Genomic DNA, 19270 nt, shown 5'->3' with positions numbered 1-19270 from the left:
ATTACTCTGGGGATACATTAATGTTGATCCTGACTTGACAGTTAGTGTCAATTAAGGCTTTTAATGGTCTCTAGAAAAAAAATGCTTAGGAAGTTAAACCTCTCTATGGTAGGCCATGTCTTAAAATGTTGTAGAATTTCATTTTGGTTTAGAACTTGTCAGATTGGTGCAAAACATTTTGGCTTTCCCCTAAGTGGGAAAGATTAATGAAGACAGTTGTAAGAGGTGTATGTAATATACTCCCAGCCCATTTTCAGGCACATTTTTCATGAGAAATAATCTTGTGATCTGTCTCTAGTAGCCCCTTTCTATTACTTGTTACCATTCTAAATCAAATCTGATCATGCCACTGTCTGTTTTTAAAATATTTCAGGCTGACCAGGCAGTAGTGCAGTGGATAGAGCGTCGGACTGGGATGCCGAGGACCCAGGTTCGAGACCCCCGAGGTCGCCAGTTTGAGCGCAGGCTCATCTGGTTTGAGCAAAAGCTCACCAGCTTGGACCCAAGGTCGCTGGCTCGAGCAAGGGGTTACTCAGTCTGCTGAAGGCCCACAGTCAAGGCACATACGAGAAAGTAATCAATGAACAACTAAGGTGTCGCAATGCGCAATGAAAAACTAATGATTGATGCTTCTCATCTCTCCGTTCCTGTCTGTCTGTCTCTGTCTATCCCTCTCTCTGACTCTGTCTCTGTAAAAAAAAAAAAAAAAAAAAAAAATTGGTGTTAATTTGTTACTTTCAGTTTTATATCCCACATATGAATGAAATCATACACATAGTTCTTAACCTTTTCTGTCTGACTTATTTTGCTTAGCATAATATTCTCTAGATACATCGTGTTGTCACAAATGGCAGTTTTTGGACACCTTAGAGCAGAAGCCACATATATAATTTAAAATTTTCTAATAGTCACATTAAAAAAAAATAAAAAGAGGAAGAGTTAAGTTTAAATAATATATTTTATTTAACCTAATATATCTAAAATATCCTTTCAATATAAAAGCCTTATAAAATTATTAAGCTATTTTAACTTTTTTTCATATGAAGTTTTTGAAACACAGTGTCTATTATATGCTTCACAGACATCTCCGTTCCAACTAGTCACATTTCAAGTGCTCAGCCTCCATTTCTGTGACCAGTGACTATCTGTCATATTGGACACTGTAGCCTTGACTTCTTTTCCACTCCTGATCATTGTTGACCACCTTTTACTTGCTAACAATTTTTAATATTTTCCTTATTCAAAATGCTGATGTGGTTTATGTCTCCAGACAGAATGAAACGTTATGGATCCAGTCAACAAACCAAAAGCTGGTTCTTCAAAAAGATGAATAAAATTGATAAACTCTTAACAATATTAATCAGGGCAAAAAAGAGAGAAAACACAAATTACCTTTATCAGAATATCATTAGAGATTCTCTAAATTTTAAAGGCATGATAAAGGATATTATAAACAGCATAATGCCAGTAAATTTTACAACTAAGATTAAATGAAGAAATTTCTTGAGTAGTACAATTTGCTAAAGTTCTCAGAAAAAGAAAAAAAAAAACACGAGTAGCCCCATGTCTCTTAAAGAAGGTGAATTTTTAATCAAAAGCCTTCCCATAAATAAAACTCCTGGCCCAAGACGACTTTACTTGTGAATTCTATAACATATTTAAGAAAGAAATACAGTAATGTGAGTCTTATAACACTCTTTCAGAAAAGAGAAGACAATGCTGGGAACACTTCCCAACTTGTTTCATAAGGGCCAGGATAACTCTGATACCAAACCCTGATGAAGAAATTTTAAGAAAAGGGGTAGTCAAGTGTCCCCCATAAGCATGCACTCAGATATCCTTAACATTAATAACAGATTGAATTTAGCAATACAGTATTTTTAAATAATACATCATGATGATAAGCAAGGTTTCTTGTAGGAATAAAAGTTGGTTCAACATTATAAACATCAACATAACTTACCCTCTTAAATAGAATAAAAGAAAAGAATTTACGATGATCTCAACAGATGAAGAAAAAACATCTGACAAAATTCAACACCATTTATGATTTTTTTTAAAGAACATTAAGGAAACTAGGAGTGGAAGATAGATAAATGTCAATTTTATCAAGGTTGTCTGCAAAGAACAGAGCTAACGTCATACTTAATGATGAAACACTGAGTGTTTTCCACCTAAGATATTAGGAGAACTATCATCACTTACTGAACATCAAGCCACTGTGATTGGAAAAGAAAAAAAGTAGAATTAGTTTACCAGGTCACCCTCACCCCCATATTCTCTATCATGGCATTCTGTTTTTTCTAATAGTTATTATATATTTACTTAGTTATTTACCTTTGTTTTGCCAGTCTTCCTCAGTAAGCTCTAGGAGGGAGGGTTCTAGCATAGTATCTGGCCTGTAATAAGAATTACAGTAAATATTTGGTGTGTAAGTGAATCATTTAATGTCTGGGGAACCTTCTCTTCCCTAGCTTTTTGTTTTACTTGTTGAGAGATGTCACTATTGTTTCCCCAGGGAAGACGTGAATGACCTCACTGTGAGTTTAGTAAAAGGAGCTAGGCTAGTATCGTACTTTTTGTCCTCTTCATTTGCAGAAGCACATATCCTGTTTTCTTCTTCCGTGTGATAAATTGTGTTGGGGCAGCCCACACTGCAGGGAAAGTGCTGCTTATCATTGGATGGGTAAACGTGTTTAATTCAGGGGTGAAATATTAGCAGGCTTACCTGCCCTTAAACCCAATAGCTTTTCTCCAGTTCAACTTTACTAGTAATATGATCTATATTTTGATCTTTACCTCTCTGACTTATGTTCCATTCCTTTATCCAAAAGGGATAAAGGTGAGGGAGTGTTACTGACTCATCGCAAACTAACACTTACTTTCTAGAAACTAAATCTTTTCATCAAAAAACAAACAAACTCATAGAATTAAAGTGCAAACTATTTAGAAAGATTTTTTTCTTTCTTTTCTTTTTTTTTTTTTTTTGTCACGTATGACAGAAAAGTTGCTATCATTAAAATGTAAGGAGCTCTTTAAAATCCATAAGAAAGCCCTGGCCCCTTAGCCAGTTGGCTCTGTGATAGAGTGTCGGCCTGGCACGTGGAAGTCCCAGGTTCAATTCCTGGTCAGGGCTCACAGGAGAAGCGCCCATCTGCTTCTCTACCCCTGGTCCCCTCTCGCCTCTCTCTCTCTCTCTCTCTCTCTCTCTCTCTCTTTCTCTCTCTCTCTCTCTTCTCCTCCCCTCCTGCAGCCAAGGCTCAATTACAGAGAGTTGGCCCAGGGAATGAGGATGGCTCTGTGGTCTCTACCTCAGGCACTAAAAAATGGCTCCAGTTGCAACCGAACAAGGGTCCTAGATGGGTAGAGCATCGCCCCCTAGTGGGCTTGCTGGGTGGATCCCGGTTGGAGAGCATGCCAGAGTCTGTCTCTGCCTCTTCTCCTCTCACTAAAATTAAAAAAATAAAAAGAAATTAAAAAATACAATCCATAAGAGAAAGCCCTGGCCAAGTAGCTCAGCTGGTTAGCATCATCCCAACTTGCCAAAGTTGCTGGTTTGACCCCTAGTCAGGGCACATACAAGAAACAACCCATCAATGTATAAATAAGTGGAATAAATCGGTGTTTCTCTCTCTCTCTCTCTCTCTCTCTCTCTCTCTCTCTTCTCCCCCTTTCCTCTCTCCTCCCCTTCTCTCTCTATAAAATCAATCAATTAAAAAAATTTTCTAATCCAAAAGTGAAAAATTAATGGCAATAGTAAACAAAGCAAACATAAGCTTCAACTCACCAAGCAAAAAATATACAAATAGCTAGTAAAAATAATAGCTATTATTCATTGAGTCTTACTATGTACTATATCCTAAACAGTTTACAAGCATTATGTCATTTAATCTTTCAGCAACCCAGTAACATGTAATTTTTTTTTATTTTACTATAGCAAACACACAGTGTTTATGTGCTGGGTACTCTCTAAACACTTTACTTACATTTCATTCATTTTTCAGATAAGAAAACAGACTTGGAGAGTCTAGCAATTTGCACAAATAGTTGAGTCAGTCTTTGAACTCAGGACTTTAGATTCTGTGTTTTTTAACTGCCAGTCTATATTGCCTTTACTGTAAAACAAATGTAATGTTTTCCTGTTCTAGTTTTAATTTAATTTTTAGATTTCAAAAGAAGTAAATGATTGTACTAACAAATCTGAATAATGCAACAGTGTGTAAAATAAAAATAATTATATTATTTACATGCCTTCATTCTACACCTCAAAGGGAGCACCTGTTGACAGCTTGGTAGGAATTCTTCAAGAAAGGAAAATATTTTAAATGAGTTGTTATTTTTCTTTGTATACTTGGTACCGCTATTGTAGGTGTGGGGAGCGAACGTATGGGAGTAAGCACTGGTGTACTACTGATGAGAGTGTAAACTGGCAGAGTATAACTGGTGGAAAATTTGGCAGTGTATATAAATATTTAAGTGTACTTAAATCTTATTTATTGTGTTTTCAAGGAATTATTTCTAGAAGAAATAGAACAGATGCCCCCAAATGTTTAAGATGTATGCTTAAAGATGATGATGTGCCCTGCAAGGTTTACAATAGCAATTAAGAAAAGCAAAAACAAACAAAGCCCACTATTGGTGGCAGCCCTGGTCTAATCTGCATAGGTTTGGAGAATTACCGTATGTTACTATATAGTCAGTTAAATAATAGTGGGATTGTAAGGTCGGTGGATAACGGGAAAGGCCAGACCCGTGAACTTTGGCTAGGACCGCCCACAACCAAGCGCGCCAAAAGAAACTTTGCAGGCACCCTTTGGAAAACAGTGACCGTCTGCCAGCCAGTGAGATTTCACCACCTCATATTAGCTTGACCACCCTAGGGACCCTTTAAATATCTCCCACGTGGTCACCACTTGCGACTTCCCTGGCCTCCATCTTTCCTCAGGGCCAGAGAACCTCGTCGGGCAATGCGCACTCTTTATTCAAAAAAGCCTTTTACTATTGTACACTTTGTGGCTCCCGCCCCTTCCTTCCTTCTCGGCGGGAGAAAATACCTCACAGGGATTACAGATGATTTTTTTTTTTTTTTGGTAAGATATATCAGAGCAGATTTTAACATTTTAAAAACATTTTCCTGGCCACTGATAGAGCAGCAGACAGATCATTGACCTGGAACACTGAGGTTGCCTGTTTGAAACCCTGGGCTCGCCTGGTCAGGGCACATACGACAAGTGAGCATGAACAACCAAAGTGAAGCAACTATGAGCTGATACTTCTTGCTATCCCCTTCTTCTTTTTGTAAAATTAATAAATAAAATCATTTAAAATTTATTTTTTATACTTTACTATCCCTTTGGGAAATCATTTATTTCCCTGAAGTCGCAGTCTCCTCATTGAAAATCACTATCAGGAGATGTGCAGAACTTATTAATATAGCACTTGACACTCAATAAATAGCTGCTTTTTACTTACTATCTCTATATTTTTCCAGTTAACATTTTTTTGGTAATCAAAAATAAAATAGAGTACCTCAGCAAAGCAGCTTATGACATACTAGAAAGCCCGGCGGTCATACGAAATGGCCGCTGTTCTAGATATTATAAATTGTAATTAAAATGATTTGTGCAAAGGTGTCTGCTAATTCAAACTGAATTACCCAGGGCAGGCGGCAAGGACACCCCTTTGCTTACTGCCCCATGGGGTTTCCCCCTTCTACTTGCTTAATTGCTTAAAGTAGAGTACAATGAAGGAAACCACTGGTGGTACATTTCTTAAGAGCCACCGCTAGCTCAATAAATAAAGGTGATTTAAATAATAAAATGTTAATTCACATGTCAAAGATCTCTTTGTACACAACATCTCTTGTGTAGATCTTTCCATCATTTTTAAGCTTGCCTTGCAGAGAACCATCAATTATTTTTAATTTTACGTCTGTTCTTTCACGAACTCTTGAACAGGCAACATAAAGTTGACCGTGTCCAAATGCAGGCTCAGGTAAAAAAATGCCAACACGCTTAAGCGTTTGGCCCTGAGACTTATTGATGGTCATAGCAAAGGCAAGTTTTACAGGAAATTGTCTACGTCTCAATTGAAACAGCAACCCTGTTTGAGATGGAGCCAAATCAATTCTTGGAATGAGATGTATTTCACCTTTAGAGGAGCCAGTCAAAGACTTAGCTATTAAGACATTATTTTTCAATTGGAGAACCTCTAGTCTTGTACCATTGCAAAGACCCCTTCTGGTGTTAAGATTTCTTAACAGCATAATAATTGCTCCAATCTTTAACCTCAATTTGTGAGGTGGCATGCCAGAAGGCGACAGACTATTTAAAAATTCCATTGGAAAGTTGTTGGCACTCGCTTTATTATCAGCTACAATGGAATCAACACTTAAATATGTCGTGTCGTTCCCTTCTATGATATTTAAGACATCATCATTTAGTTTGTCTACATCAGAATTTGTAAGACACAATATTGCCCTTTTACTAATTTCACTGATGTTTCCAGGCTGGATTTTATTACCAAAAACCCAATCCACTAAACTATCTTTGCATATCATTGACAAAGGAATCTCCACAACGTCTTCACTCAATCCATTATCATCAGAAAGAGTTCCATTTCCAAGTTTTAAAAGCCACTCACTATATTCGGGGTCATTTGACCTCATGTTCATTGTCAGTGGGAATTTCTTAAATAAATCCCATGATTTTGCAAATTTTATGCTATTTTGTATTATTGCAGCTTGTGGAGCATGAGGCAATACTGATAGACATTGTCTAAAGTCACCTCCAAGAAGTAAAACTTTTCCTCCAAATGGATAATCATTTTTCATGATTTCTTTTTAACAACCTGTCAGTTTTATCCAAAGCATGATTTGAAGCCATGGTACATTTGTCAATATTGCCAATGCAAACAAATGTTCACCTTCCCCCTGACACGCTCAATTTGCGTTCAGCCTTAAATTGTTTCAAAAGCAGATGATTGCCAATGCAAACAAATGTTCACCTTCCCCCTGACCTGCTCAATTTGCGTTCAGCTGTGGCAACTTCACCCCATTGGCTAGTACAGTTAAGCAAGCAACCAATAAGCTATCGGCGACAAACAGACACTTAAGCCGCATATAATAAAGATTAACTAAAAAAGGTTTATTAAAGACTAATTCTTTTTTTTTTTCTACAGAGACAGAAAGAGAGAGAGAGAGGGATAGACAGGGACAGACAGACAGGAACAGAGAGATGAGAAGCATCAATCATTAGTATTTTGTTGCGCGTTGCAACACCTTAATTGTTCATTGATTGCTTTCTCATACCGGGCCTTCAGCAGTCCATCGCTCTATCCACTGCGCCACCGCTGGGTCAGGTTAAAGACCAATTCTTAGAAGCAGCAGGCGGCCCTGTCCGGTTGGCTCAGTGGTAGATCATCGGCCTGGCGTGCGGAAGTCCCGGGTTCGATTCCCGGCCAGGGCACACAGGAGAGGCGCCCATCTGCTTCTCCACCCCTCCCCCTCTCCTTCCTCTGTGTTTCTCTCTTCCCCTCCCGCAGCTGAGGCTCCATTGGAGCAAAAGATGGCCCGGGCGCTGGGGATGGCTCTGTGGCCTCTGCCCCAGGCGCTAGCGTGGCTCTGGTTGCAACAGAGCATCCCCCCCAGTGGGCGTACTGGGTGGAACCCAGTCGGGCACATGCAGGAGTCTGTCTGACTGCCTCCCCGTTTCCAGCTTCAGAAAAATACAAAAAAAAAAAAAAAAAAGAAGAAGAAGAAGCAGGCATAAATTTAGGCATTTCGATACTCTGTGAACTTGAGCAAGTTTCTAAAATTTTAAAATAACCAGATCTGCAAAATGGAGATATTAACCAAAGTGCCACACACATTTAGTGTAAGAAGCTGGTTTTAAAGCGTATTGCCTGATTGTCTAATGCTTAGCACAGTGCTTGATTTCTAGGGAGCATGCATTTTTTATTTATATATTTTTGAACTTATAAATTATACATTTTCTTGCTACCTAGTCAAAGTTTGATGTATGTACAGTCATTTGATATGCAAATCATGAGCTTTTCATTTTTTTCCGGCCTCCATTGTTATAATAGAAAAACTATTAAAATTTGTGTACATTATCCCCCAACTATGTAACAGCTTTTTAAAATCAAAATCTTTTTGTTTTTAGATTTTTATTACAGTTTGAGAAGCACTGATTTAAACTTATTAATTTCTCAAAATTTCTAACCAGAACAGAGCAGCCCCCATCAGAGTGTGGGAAGAGCCATATTCTATCTAACCTCAAAGCCCTGGCCCATGACTCAGTCCCTTCTCACCCAGCTCTATTCTGCTCCATTAGGGGTCTCAAGTGTATACATGTGATCACCCAGCCCACATTTCCAAGCTCCATTCACCCCCAAGCACAGGAAATTATACACAAATAGTCCCCCCTTAAGACAAGATGTACACACTGGAAGAATGACCCACCCTTGGTAGAAAGGATCCAGAGTTCTTTGCACAGAGAAATGTCAAGGTTCTGTATTACTCATCAAGGGACAGGTAGGAAAAGAGATTTCAAATAGCCACAACCCTTGGCCACCAAATTCTTTGCCTCTTTTGCCTTTATCACGAATCAAATAGTATTAAATATGTGAGTTTCTATCTGGACTCCCTTATGCTCTCCTGTAACTCTGTCTCTCCAACAACACCAGTGTTTCAATTATTATGGTTTTATAAATTGTAGTCTTTTTTTTTAATTTTTAAAAAAAAATATGTTTCTTTTTTTTTTTTTTACAGAGACAGAGAGTCAGAGAGAGGGATAGACAGGGACAGACAGACAGGAACGAAGAGATGAGAAGCATCAATCATTAGTTTTCATTGCGCATTGCGACACCTTAGTTATTCATTGATTGCTTTCTCATATGTGTCTTGACCGCGGGTTTTCAGCAGACCGAGTAACCCCTTGCTTGAGCCAGCGACCTTGGGTCCAAGCTGGTGAGCTTTTGCTCAAACCAGATGAGCCCACGCTCAAGCTGGCGACCTTGGGGTCTTGAACCTGGGTCCTCGGCATCCCAGTCTGACGCTCTATCCACCGCGCCTATCCACCGTTTAAACACTCTTTTAAAATGGAAAAGCTATGATGCTGCAGTGGATAAAACGTCGACCTGGAACGCAGAGGTCACTGGTTTGAAACCCTGAGCTTGCCTGGTCAAGGCACATATGGGAGTTGATGCTTCCTGCTCCTCCTCCTTCTCTCTCTGTCTCTCTCTAAAATGAGTAAGTAAAGTAAAACAACAACAACAACAAAAAAAAACAGAAACAAAACAAAACAAAAAGAAAGAAATAAGGCCCTGGATTCCTGGCCAGCACACACAGGAGAAGCACCCATCTGCTTCTCCACCCTTACTCCTCTCCTTTCTCTCTATCTCTTCCCCTCCTGCAGCCAACGCTCCATTGGAGCAAAGCTGGCCTGAGTGCTGAGGATGGCTCTATGGCTTCCGCCTCAGGCGCTAGAATGGCTCAAATTACAGCCGAGCAATGTCCCAGATGGGCAGAGCATTGCCCCCTGGTGGGTATGCCAGTGAATCCTGGTCCAGCGCATGTGGGAGTCTGTCTGTTTGCCTTACCACCGCTTCTCACTTCAGAAAAACACATTAAAAAAAAAAGAAAAGAAAAATATGAAATAAAGAAAATGGAAAAGCTAGTGTACTTCTCTTTGTTTGTTTTCAGAGTGGATGGAAAACTTTGAAAGACCTCGAATGAATACAAATTCTCTGCAAGGAGCCTTACTGGGCTCAGTCCTGACCTCCGCTTTGGTTGTCTGTCATGTCGACTATTTTACTTCAAACTAACAGATCTCTACAAAAAAGTATTAACTAAAACTGAATTTTATTTTTTAAAATACGTTTTTAAAAATTGCTTATAAGGCCCTGGCCGGTTGGCTCAGTGGTAGAGCGTCGGCCTGGCATGCAGAGGTCCTGGGTTCGATTCCCGGCCAGGGCACACAGGAGAAGCGCCCATCTGCTTCTCCACCTCTCCCCCTCTCCTTCCTCTCTGTCTCTCTCTTCCCCTCCCGCAGCCGAGGCTCCATTGGAGCAAAGACGGCCCAGGTGCTGGGGATGGCTCCTTGGCCTCTGCCCCAGGCACTAGATTGGCTCTGGTCGCAACAGAGCGACGCCCTGGAGGGGCAGAATATCGCCCCCTGGTGGGCAGAGCGTTGCCCCCTGGTGGACGTGCCAGGTGGATCCTGGTCGGGCGCATGCGGGAGTTTGTCTGACTGTCTCTCCTGGTTTCTAGCTTCAGAAAAAGTAAAAAATAAAAAATTAAAATTAAAAATAAAAATTGCTTATAAAAATTGCTTATAATAGTCCTTTGCTTTTCAATCTTAGGTAAAAAAGAACAGTTCCCCCCCCCCTTTCCCTTTATGGGCAACTATTATGGTGCAAATTTTTCTATACAGTAGCAACAAATAACCCATGCTTTGATAAAATGAAAGAAACACACCTGCGTTCAGATTCCTTGGGATAAGAATCCTGAGGCTTTAGCAAAATGGGCAGAAGGCAGGACAGGTTTTCCATGGATTGATGCCATCATGGCACAGCTTCGTCAGGAGGGCTGGATTCACCATTTGGCCAGACATGCAGTTGCTTGCTTCCTGACACGAGGTGACCTATGGATAAGTTGGGAAGAAGGAATGAAGGTAAGTGTTCTAACTAGTACGGTCTTATTTTGAAGGACTCTATACCTTACTAAAACATTTTCCAGAAGTTGTCTATTATGTAGATTTATTTATAGTCTAGTTTTTCAGTGGGCAAAGCATTTAATCCCCACAATATAAACACAGTTTTGGAGACCAGAATGGTGTAATTAGACAGGAGATATGGCAAAAACTGGTTCAATTACCTCAAGTCATTTCTATGGCTAAACCAGCTTAACCATCACAGGAACTATAAGACTTGACACTTTGGGACATAATTGCATCAATATATTTATAGGTGATCATTTCTGTCATAGAAAGGAATTTTTAGAAATAGTGAATTTACAATATAAATCTTAAAATATACATCATTCATCTCACTTCATCCTCACAGCTCTTCAGTAATACTTTTACTATGCATAATAAAGCATACTACATTTTGTGGCACCATCTTGTGGTTATACATATTAGGACTTATATATATGTTTTACCTTCTTATATCATAAATTTCCCCTCTCCAAGGACCATTTCTGATCCTATGTTTTCTTTGCATCTGTTATATTTCTTAGTACAAAGTTGTACATGAGGTAGGTGTGTAGTGCACACATTTCGTGGATTTATTAAAAATCATTTATTTTCATTCTGCTTTCCTCTTGGGTCAAGAAATTCCAAATTTAAACTCTATAATGCCAGTGTATTTTCTTTTTTCTTTTCCTTTCTTTTTTTTTTCTTATTATTCAACAAGAGGAGGAGACACAGAGACAGATTCCTGCGTGCACCCCAAACGGATCTACTGGCAAGCCCACTAGGGAGTGATGCTCTGCCCATCTGGGGCATTGCTCTGTTGCTCAGCAACCAAGCTCTTCTTAGCCCCTGAGGTGGAGGCCATGGAGCCATCCATCCTCAGCGCCTGGGGCCAACTCACTCCAGCCATGGCTGCAGGAAGGGACGAGAGAGAAAGAAAGAGAGAAAGAGAAGCAAGAGGGGGAGGGGTGAAGAAGTAGATGGGCACTTCTGTGTGCCCTGACTGGGAATTAAACCTGGGACATCCACATGCCAGGCCGATGCTCTATCGCTGAGCCAACCTGCCAGGGCCACCAGTGCATTCTCAAAGTTTATTTATGTTTGGATGCTCCTTTTATGTAGGCTGTTGTACCAAGCTTCTAAGTTTCTGCTGGTGATTTATTTGTTAGCATTTTTGTTTTCTTAAAAATGTTTATTGCTTTTCTTATTGTGTTTTTAATCTCATCATATTCCTTTTAAATCAGTGACTTAAATAATTTTTTATCCTCCTCCCACATAACACTGCAAAGATTAGAAAGGTAAATTCTACTCAGAAATCCACTTATATTGCCGATACATTTCTTTTTCTGAAACAACTCAATATAGAATGATACATAGACAAGGAAGCTAACTTTCCAATGTTTAATTTTACAGCTCTGTGCTAGATTTTCTTTGTCTTGACTATTAATCTACAGAGACCTGGAAAATGCTTACAATGAGAATTATGTGTGTGTAAACTAACTGGTTACTGTTACTTCTGAAGGTATTTGAAGAATTACTGCTTGCTGCAGATTGAAACATAAATGCTGGAAGTTGGATGTGGCTCTCTTGTAGTTCCTTTTTCAACAGTTTTTTTCACTGCTATTGCCCTGTTGGTTTTGGTAGGAGAACAGATCCGAATGGAGACTATATCAGGTAAGTCAAGGGTGATTATTATTCAGTTTGGAATAACTAGTCCAGGAAGAGCTTTTCATGTTTAAGCAACACTTAAAGTATACCCCACTCGTGATGATCAGCAGAGATAAGGAGAAGGGTAAATAAATAATTTAAATAGTATTGCTTTAATTTTGGTCATTCATAGTTTAGGAATAGTTTTTTATAATTTGCTTATAGTTTATTTTATTATTAATTTTTCTCTCTTCTCCCAAAAGGCAATATTTGCCTGTCCTAAGATGCTTCTCTGCAAAATATATCTGTGATCCCTGGAATGCACCAGAAGGTATCCAAAAGGTAGCCAAATGTTTGATAGGAGTTAATTATCCCAAACCAATGGTGAACCATGCTGAGGCAAGTTGTTTGAACGTTGAGAGGATGGAGTAGATCTACCAGCAGCTTTCACGATACAGAGGACTAGGTATGTCAGTAACTGCCTTTGATTTGTTTCTTTGCCGCTGTTTATGTATCTACCCTTCATTTGATTATGATCATAATTTAATAGGAAATTTTTTTCCCTTTAGGTCTTCTTACTGGAGGCCTCATGGGATATTCTCCTGGAGAAAATATCCCCAGTTGTAGCAGCAGTGGAAGTAAGTGAAAAGGAAATTTCTGCACTTAACATCAAGAGATTAATAATAAAAGATATTGTTTATTAAACCTCACTATAGTATGTTTTTAAAAAATCTTTAAAATTTGTGTAATAGTTCTTTGTACACATGCATACATGTATATACACATACATACAGCACACACTCTAACTCCATTAGTGAAGCTAGTTAATTTGATTAAAAACAGGGCAGAGCCTGACCAGGCGGTGGCACAGTGGATAGAGCGTCGGACTGGGATGCGGAAGGACCCAGGTTCGAGACCCCAGGATAGCCAGCTTGAGCATGGGCTCATCTGGCTTGAGCAAAAAAGCTCACTAGCATGGACCCAAGGTCACTGGCTCAAGCGGGGGGGGGGGGGGGTTACTCAGTCTGCTGAAGGCCCGCGGTCATGGCACATATGAGAAAGCAATCAATGAACAACTACGTTGTCACAACGAAAAACTGATGATTGATGCTTCTCATCTCTCTCCGTTCCTGTCTGTCTGTCCCTATCTATCCCTCTATCTGACTCTCTCTCTGTCCCTGTAAAAAAAATAATAAAATAAAATAAAAAATAAAATAAAATAAAAAAACAGGGCAGAGCCCTAGCCAGTTGGGTCAGTGGTAGAGCGTCGGCCTGGCGTGCAGGAGTCCCAGGTTTGATTCCTGGCCAGGGCACATAGGAGAAGTGCCCATCTGCTTCTCCACCCCTCCCCTCTCCTTCCTCTCTCTCTCTTCCCCTCCCACAGCCAAGGCTCCATTGGAGCAAAGTTGGCCCGGGCGCTGGTTGTGGCAGAGCATCGCCCCCTGGTGGGCATGCTGGGTGGATCCCGGTCGGGCGCATGCGGGAGTCTGTCTGACTGCCTCACCGTTTCCAGCTTTGGAAAAATAGAAAAAAACAAAACAAAAACAACAACAACAAAAACATGGCAGCATTTGAGGAATGTTCATTTTAAAAAAAGAGATGTTCAGAATTGCTATTAAAAGTCAAGCCTTTTAAAAAATTGAACCTTTGTACGGCCCTGGCCGGTTGGCTCAGTGGTAGAGCGTCGGCCTGGCGTGCAGGAGTCCTGGGTTCGATTCCCGGCCAGGGCACACAGGAGAAGCGCCCATCTGCTTCTCCACCTCTCCCCCTCTCCTTCCTCTCTGTCTCTCTCTTCCCCTCCCGCAGCCGAGGCTCCATTAGAGCAAAGATGGCCCGGGTGCTGAGGATGGCTCTGTGGCCTCTGCCTCAGACACTAGAATGGCTCTGGATGCAACAGAGCGATGTCCCAGATGGGCGGAGCATCGCCCCCTGGTGGGCATGCCGGGTGGATCCCGGTCAGGCACATGCAGGAGTCTGACTACCTCCCTGTTTCCAGCTTCAGAAAAATGAAAAAAAAAAAAATAAAATAAAATAAAATAAAAATTGAACCTTTGTGAATTATCCTGCGTCCTTTTGAGAGAGAGGATGTATTTTGTCCTCTGGTTAGCTCAGAGAAAGGAACAAAGGCACTCACATTTTGACTGCCTACTTTGTTTCTGGTATGAGATTTTTGCCACACTGTCATAGTAACCTGGGACGTGGTGGTGAGATTCTCATTTTATGATTGGGGAAATAGACTAGAAAGGTTTGGTAATGGAACCAAGATCCCACAGTTAGTAAGTAGTTGAGCAAAGATTCCGATCCAAGTCCGATTAGTCCTACAGTTCCCACTCTTTCCGTATCACTGGGCCTCCGCTGCAAATGCAATGCCATATGTAGTGTTAATAAGATAAAGGACATTCTTACTGGAACGTGTTTTACCTGGCAGCCAAATAGTTGCCAATGATGGTAGAACACTTCAGAAATGTTCTTTCTCAGAGTCTCCTAACACTTTGAAGTAAATTGGTAAGGTATCAATACGGTATCGTACAGAAGTCCTATTAGATGTTGTTCAGTTCACATTCTGCCTTTTCTGCCCACATATGAGGCTGACAGGCAGCACTGAGATAACAGGCAGGTAGCAGAGGGTGGACGCAACCGGCTCCAGGTGCCAGGCAAGTGGATAATGATGGTTCACACTGTTTCTTAGTCCACTCAAATCTGCATTTATTATTTGAAGTTACCTGCAAAACTGATCATGGTAGCAAGTTAAATTGGAATAATTTCGCTTCCCAAATCTATAAAAACATATAATCTCTTATGGTCGAATAAGATTAATGCATCTTAAAAGTAATCCTGTAAGTATTTGCCTGTAATACACCTTGTAGCTAGGTACTGTAAAACTTTCAAAACACATAAAAGCTACAGTGAGCTTACAATCTAAATGGGGGTGTGGAAGGGAAACAAAAACAAATGAAAACATTGATATATTATAAAACGCTACCTCCACAAAAAAGGAGAGATTATTGAAAAATGAAGGAACTAAGGAAGTTTTCTTGGAAGATGGGAAGGTAGCGTTTGGGTAGGCAGATGGAGGAGAGAGCATTGTAGACTTGGAGGCAGGGGTGATTATGGAAAGATCCTCAGGGTTTGGACTATGCTGTCAAGCATTTCTCACTCAGGTTTCTGCTCCATTTGAAAGGACATACTTTTGAAGCATCTCCCTTTATGCCCTATACTTACCCTGTTTGTAGGCTTTACTTTACAGTGTCTCACAAGGCATATCAAAGGGCAGGATCCTTTATGACTTCTGTTAGGTTTTTAAATGACTGGGAAATTTTTTATCTCTGCAACATAAATTGCACTTTCTTTCTCTTCTCTTATAGAATTCTTTTTGAACTCATGAAATGAATAAGCTATACATACATACATTTCTTGAAGTATTTTTATTCTTATAATAAAACAAACCACAATTTATATTTAATTTTTAATTTAATTTTTTCTGTTATAAAATACCTGTTCAGGTGCTGGCCGGTTGGCTCTGTGGTAGAGTGTGGGGCCAGCATGTGGAAGTCCCAGATTCAATTCCTAGTCAGGGCACACAGAGAAGTAATCATCTGCTTCTCCACCCCTCTCCCCCACCCTGCAGCCATAACTTGATTGATTCAAGTGAGATGCACACAGTGGTGGCACCCCTTCCACCCTCGTTTCTGCTGAGGATAGCTGCCTGACCTCAGCCTCAGGTGCTAAAAATAGCTCAGTTGTCAAGCAATGGAGCAACGCCCCAGATGGGCAGAGCATTGCCCCATAGGGGGCTTGCTGGGTTGATCCCGGTTGGGGTGCAGGCAGAAGTCTGTCTCTCTGCCTCCTCTGCTCTCACTTAATTTTGAAAAAATAAAAAAAGGCCCTAGCCGGTTGGCTTAGCGGTAGAGCTTCGGCCTGGCGTGTGGGGGACCCAGGTTCGATTCCCGGCCAGGGCACATAGGAGAAGCACCCATTTGCTTCTCCATGCCCCCCCTTCCTCTCTGTCTCTCTCTTCCCCTCCCGCAGCCAAGGCTCCATTGGAGCAAAGATGGCCCGGGCGCTGGGGATGGCTCCTTGGCCTCTGCCCCAGGCGCTAGAGTGGCTCTGGTCGAGGCAGAGCGACGCCTCGGAGGGGCAGAGCATCGCCCCCTGGTGGGCAGAGCATCGCCCCTGGTAGGCATGCCGGGTGGATCCGGGTCGGGCGCATGCGGGAGTCTGTCTGACTGTCTCTCCCCGTTTCCAGCTTCAGAAAAAAAAAAAAGAATACCAGTTCAGCATTATCAGTCATAAGGGAAGTTCAAATCGAAACTACTAAGAGATAGTACTTCTCACCCACTTAGAGTGATCAGTTACCACTGGTTGTCTGGGATTATGAGTTTTCTTGGGGTACAGGACTTTCAGTGCTAACACTTGAAGTATCCTGGACAAACTGGGGTCACTTGGTCACTCTGTGCCTATTATAGTGGTAAGAATAAAAAAGACAATAACAAGTGTTGTAGAGCAGTGGTTTTTAACCGCCATTCTGCACACCAGTGTGCCAGAAATTTCAAGTTGGTCTGTGAAAGATATAATCACCTCGATGTTGTATGAGGATTATAGACCCAGTGATCTTGTTTGAATTCATTTATGCTAAAGGCGATTTCTGCCTTAGAGGTCTCCAAAATAATTCTATTTTCACTGGTCCCCAACTCTAAAAATGTTGAAAACCACTGTTGTAGAGGATATGAAGAGGCAACAACCTTTATAGACTGCTGAGAAGTGGGGTGGTATAGTCACTTTGAAAAAACAGTTTCTGGTAGATTCTTAGAAGCTAAGCATAAATTTAACATACAACCCAGAAATTCCATTCTTAAGTATGAAATGAAAATACAAAAGAAAATACAAAAGAAATGAAAATACAGTGTGCCCATAAAGTCATGGTGCACTTTTGACCGGTCACAGGAAAGCAACAAAAGAAGATAGAAATGTGAAATCTGCACCAAATAAAAGGAAAACTCTCCCAGTTTCATACCTATTCAGTGCAGGTCGATGTGGGCTCACGCACAGATTTTTTTAGGGCTCCTTAGGCAGCTGTCCCGTATAGCCTCTACAGACTCGTCACTGACTGATGGCCTACCAGAACAGGGTTTCTCCACCAAACTGCCGGTTTCCTTCAACTGCTTATCCCACCGAGTAATGTTATTCCTATGTGGTGGCACTTCATTATAAACGCGCCGATATTCACGTTGCACTTTGGTCACGGATTCGAATTTAGCAAGCCACAGAACACACTGAACTTTCCTCTGTACCGTCCACATCTCGACTGGCATGGCCATGGGCTGCTCCACTGTATACACGGTGTTACGTCAGCATCTATGCATGCGCACATGCTGCCACATCATCCTACAGAAACTGGGAGGGTTTTCCTTTTATTTGGTGCAGGTTTCACATTTCTATTGTCTTTTGTTGCTTTCCTGTGACCAGTCAAAAGTGCACCATGACTTTACGAACACATTGTATATGTCTACACAAAGACATATATGATAGCCTTGTTTATGATAGCCTTATTCATAATAGTCAAAATGAGGTACATATGTCCATTGAAATATTAATTCATAAAAAGGAACAAAATGCTGGCACATGCTGCAACATTAACCTCAAGGATAAACCTCAAAATACCAAGTTAACAAAAGAAGCCAGGCACAAAGGACCACATATTGCATGATTTAATTTATATGAACTACCAGAAAAGGCATGTCTTTGAAAGACTAAGTACAATAGATTAGTGGTTACTTTGGGCTTAGAGGTAGAAATGGGGAATAAATGCAAGCTGGCATTAGGTATGTTTCCAGGGTGATGAAAATATTCTAAAACTGGATTGTGGTGATGATTACACAACTTTGTAAATTTACCAAAAATCAATGAATTGTACACTTAAAACAGGTGAATTTTATGGTTTGTCAATTACACCTCAAAATTGCTTTAAAAATTGCTTTAAAAACTACTATTTACTATAAAGAATTTAGAAAAGTCAGAATAACAGAAATCACAATTCCATTCAATAGACACAGTCATTATTAAATTTTTGGTGTATTTCCTTTGAATATCTTTTCTATGCAATTTTCACCCCATAGTATATTTGTTAGAATTTTATAAGTGGAAAATTCTTTTGGTGCTGGTGATAATGTAACATAAGGGGAAAGTGATTATATAATCTTTTTTGTCCTTAAAAAACTTTTTTTATAAACAAATACTTTTTTTGAGAGAGAGAGAGAGAGGCAGGGAGAGACAGACAGGAAAAAACCTACTCAAGACAAAAACTTCTGTCAAGAGGAAGAGGGGGAGGCCTGCCAAGGGAGGCAAAGAAGACCTCCTGAATCTCCTTCTCCCTTAGCCTTTATTGATCGGAAGCAGAACAGAGGTAACAGGATTACAAGGGAGGGAGGCCAGGGGATAAGGGGAAAGAATGACTAATGGCCATTTTGCTGACATGGAGAAAGGGCTAATTTGGGTCAGTACATTCTTTTTCTTTTGCTAGTTCACAAGCACAAAGGAAGGGGCAATCTAGAACCTCTAGACCAGTGGTAGTCAACCTGGTCCTTACCACCCACTAGTGGGCGTTCCAGCTTTCATGGTGGGCGGTAGCGGAGCAACCAAAGTATAAATAAATAGATAGATTTAACTATAGTAAGTTGTTTTATAAAGATTTTTTCTGCCAAACTTAGCAAAAATCCGACATAAGTATTTGGTAAGTAATTATTATTATTATATGCTTTAACTTGCTGTAACTCTGCTTTATACATTTTATAAAGTCAAGTTACTTCCCTACTTTATAAATCAGCATTACTGTGGAACCAGTGGGCGGTTAGAAAATTTTACTACTAACAGAGATACAAAAGTGGGCAGTAGGTATAAAAAGGTTGACTACCCCTGGTCTAGACTAATTT

General features: G+C 40.4%; 1 pseudogene; it reads left to right on the top strand.

Moving 5' to 3' along the window:
- The window catches only part of LOC136319280 (cryptochrome-1-like), a 35796-nt pseudogene that overhangs the window by 15521 nt on the left and 1005 nt on the right, over nt 1–19270 (top strand).

The sequence above is a fragment of the Saccopteryx bilineata genome, chromosome 1 (assembly GCF_036850765.1).
Source record: "Saccopteryx bilineata isolate mSacBil1 chromosome 1, mSacBil1_pri_phased_curated, whole genome shotgun sequence".
Taxonomy (NCBI): Eukaryota; Metazoa; Chordata; class Mammalia; order Chiroptera; family Emballonuridae; genus Saccopteryx; species Saccopteryx bilineata.
The sequence above is the reverse complement of the archived record's forward strand: the minus strand, read 5'-3'. Positions and strand labels throughout refer to the sequence as shown.